Here is a 7,351-nt window from a genome sequence, read left to right on the forward strand (position 1 = left end):
AAAATAGATACACTTCCAGCCCTAGCAAGTCAAACGATATAGCATTTATAATAAATATTGCCTTTTTATTTTCTCGTTCTTGTCACAATGTGCCCTATACGAATTAAGTCTTATTTTATTGCAAACTAAACCAATATAACAAACGAGTATCGTGCTTGGACCAATTTCTCTTTAAAAGAATATCCGATCATGATGTCAGATCAACAACTCGTCAAGGACATTTACGACAAAATCTCCTTTTGAGATTGTCAGTACAGTGGTAATTGCCACATTCTAGTAAAGGTTGATGAAAAAACAGCTTTAATGAAGAAATTTATGAAGTATGTTGTTGACTTTATGATATAAAACAGAATTGCAATTTATTTGGAGTCACGGCGATAATGAGCCAGGTAGATGCCTGATATATATTGCAAACAAACGTTTTCTAAACCTGTCTTATATGCAGAATTTATGATACATGACATATATACCCCTGTAACTTGGGAATAGATTGATTGATTGATTTATATTGTTTAACGCCGAGGCGGCAATATTTCAGCCATATTTCGGCGGAATAGAAATTGCAAACATTCAATCGTGCTCAATATTATCAATTGATTTCTTTGAAAACAAGACAACAGGACATACCAGGCTTTGGTGAGATATGTAAAAATAAATACAAAGCTCGCCAAGTTGTGTTGAGAAGTACTGTATGTATGCCTTAATTACCGTTGTACATGTATTAATTCAGCTTTATCAGCATGTAAATATGAGGCCATACGACCCGGATTTGTTAATCCTGAGCAGTCAGGAAAAATGAACTCTCCCCCAAAACAATAAGATCCAATGTCTTTCATTGTTACATTTTATCCATAAAATACTACAATTATTTGACTACACTACAAGGAAAATTGGGGAAGAGTGAGGAGATGGGGGGGGGGGGGGGGGGGGGGGGGCAACCGGGCAGTGTTCGGTGAACAATGTTGTATAGTACAATTTTGTTTTGAAAAAGTGCTGGTATTACAAGCTCAAATTTCGATCAAAATTATCATGCATAATGCCCGTGTATTAATTTCTGATATTTAAACACACCAAACGCCGTAATTCGTCATTTATTATCCCCCCACGTTTGAAAAGTGGGAGAGTATATAGTAATCGGTATATCCGTCCGTCCGTCTGTCTGTTACGCTTTGGGGTATCCATCTTTTATCCGCAACTCCTCTCATACCACTGAATTCAATTTAATGAAAATTTCACAGAATCGTTATTACTATTGTCATTGTGCACCTATTATTTTACTTTTTGATCCAACACATATTTTGGGTTTTCCCTAGCAAAACATGGACACTGCCATTTTATACATATGGTAGTCGGGGTATCATTTATTGAGCTCATTCAATTTTTATTTATTGTATCAGATCCATGTTAAAATCGCGTAATATAAGATTGAGGGGTGATTTGAAAACAATCACAAGATGAAACACATCTTTTAAGTCCGGCTTAATGGTGGCTTATAGGTCCTTAATGGTGGTTTAATGGTTGTCTTTAAGTCACCATTAAGTCAGCATTAAGCACCTTTAAGTAACATTTACACCACCATTAAGTTACCAGTAAGCCAACTCAAAGTCCTTAATGGGTGCTTAAATGTGGCTTAATGGTAGCTTAATGGTGGCTTGCAGGTCCTTAATGGTAACTTTTAGACCACCATTAAGTCTCCATTAAGCTACCATTAAGCTAAACTTACAGGTGGTTAATATCCAAACTCCATTAAGCTACCATTAAGCCACCATTAAGCCACCATTAAGCCACATTACGCAGTCGATAATATTGTTTATATGGGTGAAAAATTATTTTATAGTGATTTGTTATCAATATTATAAATGTAGAGTTCGCTTATATTTTGATTTGGTAAAAATAATGAAAAAGAACGAAATTCAAAATCCAAAAATAAAAAAAAAAACGCCATAGTCGGAGCGCGATCCCATGACCTTACGGTTGGAAGGCGAAGGCCTTATCCATTAGGCTACCGCCGCTCTTAAATAATCTAACGAAAATATTAAATATGAAACCTTTATTTTTTTCAAAATTTGTTTGGACTTGTAAAGGTATTTACTAGTATTTTGTTGAACATTTCCAAAAGTCTTTAATTGATTTATTAATCAAAATATAAACAATTCTATTTGTGGATCTTAACACATTAATATACATTTCTACACTGAGTTCGGCTTTTAGATTGATGTAATGTTATTGAGTTCTTCGCTCTGTTATTCGAAAATTTTCGAAATGTAAGCATTAAATCATGATTGAAAATAAATTAATTATAGATAAAACACAAAAGTCTATCATCGAAAAAGAAAGAGGAAAAAACAGATTCTACTATTATTTTTAATATACTGCGGATATTAACGGTTTCTGTGTCAACAATTTAGTGACAATCCTCGCGTAAGAGTTACCTGGTTAATTACGTTTACAAAAACTTTTTTTTAGAATATCATATTCAGTTTCAATTCTTTTTGTATCATAATGGATATCAAAATAATTGACCTTTTACGATGAATCATATTTTCTTTATTTTTTATATGCTTGCGTTTAATTTAGATTTTTTAAAAATAATTGATCATTAAAATCTGTCAGTGTACGTTGTGTATGTATAGTTTCCTGTTAGTTAACCGGGGACGGGGGACTCCTAATTAAGGTCTATTGTCTGACTAGTAGGTTTACTGTACACTGATCATCTGTTAATCTTACCCCGTTTCTCAATGTGTATATATCTGGTTGGAAGTAATGTTTAGTCTGATCGACCGTTCCTCTGAAAATCGATTTTGAAATAACAATCATTGAAGACCGACTAGATTTTGACAGATACTTACCGCTGCATTATTAAAAAAATACCGAATTAATTAGAATTATTCATGATGTAAAAGCCATTAAAAAGTTTTTTATGGTAAAAGTCAATCTTTGAAAACTAAACATTTGTATACCAGTACCCCCCCCCCCCCAAAAAAAAAGGACAGAGATTTTTTTCATGATATTATATAGTTATATTCCTTTGAATTCTGTAGCGGAATGTTTCTTTTAACACATGAAATAAAAATACCATTTTGTTTTTTAAAAAGTAATATATATTTTGTGTTCATGAATATAGATAATTTTAAGAACAAATTGATTTTTGGTATTGTAAATTTAAGATAATTCACAAGGACTTGCTCACGGTGTGTAATAATTATTTATTTTTAAAAATCATATACACTAAAAATAGAAACAACGCATGTAATAATGATTTATTTAAAAAAAATAATATACGGTTCTGATACGGGATGTCTTGTTTTATTATCTAAGAAAAAAATAGACACCTCGAGCAAGCCCATGTGGCTATTAGCTAACTTTGTTCCCAGTGATCAAGTTTATGCATGTTGACAAAAAACTCGTAGAAATTATGATCGAGACAGAATTATGAGTTGGAATAGATTTTGCGTAAATGATATTAAAATAACTAAAAGTTGGTTCAAAGATTCTATATAAGATGCGTAGAAGTTTAATGAGGGTTGACCATTAAGTCACCATTAAGCTCAGCTTAATAATGGCTTAATGGTAGCTTAATGAAGTTTGGACATTAAGCACCTGTAAGTTGCAGCTTAATGGTGGCTTAATGGTGGCTTAAAGGAATTAACTTCTTTAAGCCACCATTAAGTCACCATTAAGCTACCATTAAGCGATTGCTTAAAGGTGGTCTTTTGTCTTGTGCATCTATCCCTCTGTATTCAATAATAAAGAAATGAAATAGGAATTACATAGATTACATGTTTAGTATGTATTGGTCCCTGCTGACAAAGCAGGTAATAATGTTGTCTTTGTTTGTAAGGCTCATTATATAAATTGTATATAAGATGAACTTGGATTTAATTATTCAAGTAGTAATCCAACTTATACTTATAATTCCCTTTCTAGGGAAGAAATTCTTCATAATCGTATTGTCAGCTTTGATTATTTCTAGTATCCTGCAGAGCCCAAATTAATTTGAACTACTATATATACATTGGATAAGAATCTGTACAAACAAAAATACATTGCGGGTTCCAGTAAATGTTCAACCATGCATCTTTCTTTACTCCTCACTAAGATATTGACAGTAGTAAGGGAATAACTTCAAGAGTACTATGCATCAATATATTTAAGAAGTTCCAAAGAACTTTTGGACAAAATAAGAAATCACAAAAATTTACCAAAATCAATAGCTTAAAAACTTACGACTTTCCAACTTGATACACAATCATTCCCCATGATAAATTAAAGTTCAGGGCTTTTTATATCATTGAAAGCTGCTTTTTCAATAATATGGAACTCGTTAATTTACTTTTATGGTCATTGATCATTGGTCATTTGCAAAATTATTTTGTTAAAACACATTCTGATTGCATACACAAGTACTCTGAAGTTGACATTAAAAAATGCTTAAGTTTCTGATTGACAATATCTATGTAGTTTTGTAGACCAGGTCTTCCAATAATTAACTGGGATCCCCATGGGTACAAATTGCGCTCCATTATAAACAGACCTATTTTTGTGTTTATATGAAACAGGGTTCGTGTAAACTCTTATGCGTAATAAGAAGAAAACACTTGCTGTGGCCTTCAATTCGACATTTAGATATTTCGACGACGCATTGTCACTTATCAATTTGGATAGATTCTGGTAAGCTTGAATTAAAAGATACCACAGAGTCTGACACATCTGTTTCATATTTGGATATTTAACTTAAAAAGTACGTCAATGGTAATCTAACAACCAAGCTATATGATAAACGTGATGATTTTAAGTTTTCTATCGTCAACTTCCCTTACTTATGCAGCAATATACCTCCATCACCTGCGTACGGAGTTTATATATCACAGTTGATTCGATACGCAAATGTATGCTCTACATATGAATAATTTCTGAAACGAAGTACATGTAAACGATTGACAAAAAAGTTGATAAAACAAGTATATCAGAAGCCTTGTTTAAAGTCATCATTTTGTAAGTTCTATGGTCGATACAAAGACCTCGTTAGCAAACACAATTTATCATTAAGTTGAATGCTGACTTACGTTTTTCGTACTAATTGTTAGTCCATAATATATACACTTAATTGACGACGGGTTTTTCCGTTATTTCCTGAACATGACAAGGAGCACACAGCAGATGTGAACGGTCGGCATAGGATGCTTACTACTTCATGGCACCTGTTACCAACCCTGATGTTTTGGAGGTCCGTGTTTGCTCTTCTCCTATTTTGTATTGTTTTATGGACTCTGATAATGAATGCTGTTCGTTATCTCCATTTCCTTCTCTACCATCGACTGTTACAACGAATCAAATTGTCACTGGCAAAATCATCGGATATTTGTTGACCTAATCGAAGCGAATAAGCCTAGACTTGTTTCGAATTTGACCTCTGACGTGACTCAGTGTGGGATGTTTTTAGATGTTAGTGTAGCGATTATGCGAGCGGATCTAGCATCTAATTTTAATTAGGTTTGGGCATGACCTTCATCAACATTTTTTTAAGTGCAGCAAGGTCAAATAATTGATTATCCGAAGTAAATTAAATTTATTTTGTGTTAAAATTTTATGTGTACTATTCTAGAAAAAAATCGAGAAAACTTAGAAAAACTGATTTATATGTCAAAGATACATGTACATGTAATTACAAATGAAAGCAAAAGGTCATTATAATTTTTCTTACTGCTTAAAAGAGCGCAATGATTCCCACTTTTGTTTTGAGTTTTTAAAAAAAAAGTTATGTGTGTAGATTCTAAAATGAAAATTTACTTGATTGATTGATTGTATATTGTTTAACGTCCCTCTTGAGAATTTTTCACTTATATGGAGACGTCACGGTTTGCCGGTGAAGGGCTTCAAATTTTGACCTTTACTCGGCACTCAGGGCCATTGAGCAGTGAGGGATCTTTATCGTGCCAACGCCTGCCGCTGACACGGGGCCTCGGTTTTTAAGGTCTCATCCGAAGGACCCGCAACTTTCACTTCAAAGTGCCGAGCGCATGTCGAAGGAACAGTTTCTACCCATTTTTTATCGACTTAGGTCAGTCGCGGCCGAGATACGAACTCACGACCTCCCGATCATGGAGCGAGCGCTTTACCGACTGAGCTACCGTGAACGGTTAAAATTTACTTGATGAAACGTTCTTAATACTTTTATTGACATTAACCAAACTCCTTTAGAGTATTACAAAAGCACCATTATGCTGGTTTATCCTTCAGAATCTGTTTTCGAATTCTTGTCATTTAGGTGTTGACATATGATTGAGATGACCTTCAGCCACCATCTTTTAGTGATTACTTAAAATCACATTTCAAAAAATTACAGTCTAAAAATACATCACTTATATCCATAAGGATGCATGAAAAAGGCCAAGGTTTCTTAAATAGGGTTTACACCCTCATTGCCTTAAAAAATAATTATTTTCCTACATGTTCTATAAAATAATACATGGGTGGGTGAAACTGTCCATCTAAGGTTTTATTAAAATCTTATTCGTACATTAAACTATATTCTCAATAAAAAACTTGTTAAAGCAGAATTTTTTAAATCTCATCTGTATTTTGAAATGATGAGCCAGCGTTGATTCGGACCTAAGCAGGGATGCTGACAAACATAGTTTACTATGTCGGTATTTTCTTACTTATCATTTGTTTGTTTGATACTGAAATTATTCCGGTAATAACTTTTAAAAAGTATCATACCACTAATGAACTTAATGCTTTTATTCGCAAGTATCTATAAACCAAATGCCATATATAAAGAGGAATAATATCTATTGGATATTATTTGACCAAAATGTTGCTTATATATAAATAAATAATAACACCCTTTAATGTGGAACTGAATTAATTTCTTATTCAATTATACTTGTAAGATTTTTTTTTTACTTTTGCTGATTACCAGCGAGATGGGTTGTTCGAGGATATTTGGTAAGCTAAAATCTACTCTAAGATATACACAAAAATAAAGACGTTTAAAGCGATTGCTAATTAAACGCATTTAACTGATTTCCGAAAAACACAGGGCGCAGGTATTTTTACACCTTCCACCGATTGCCGCGTGTATAAAAGAGGGGCGCACGTAGCGTTTTCCTCCTATTGCTCGATAGCTTTCCCAGCGTTTCTACATAATTCTGATAATTGTTTTGAAGTACTTAAAGCGTCCGAGAACGGTTCAACAAAAATAAAAAATCGTGCCACCCATTAGAGCCAGAAAGTCCCAAGTCACTACCAATTCCACCAACTGAAGGCAATCAATCGGACCAAGGGAGTCAGGCAGCAGAAGGGCAGAGGGGGGGGGGTTAAGAAATTTATGGATGGAGCTGCTCGT

The sequence above is a fragment of the Saccostrea cucullata genome, unplaced genomic scaffold, assembly GCF_032062105.1.
Source record: "Saccostrea cucullata isolate Sc308-1 unplaced genomic scaffold, CSIRO_AGI_Scuc_v1 ctg806, whole genome shotgun sequence".
NCBI lineage: Eukaryota > Metazoa > Mollusca > Bivalvia > Ostreida > Ostreidae > Saccostrea > Saccostrea cuccullata.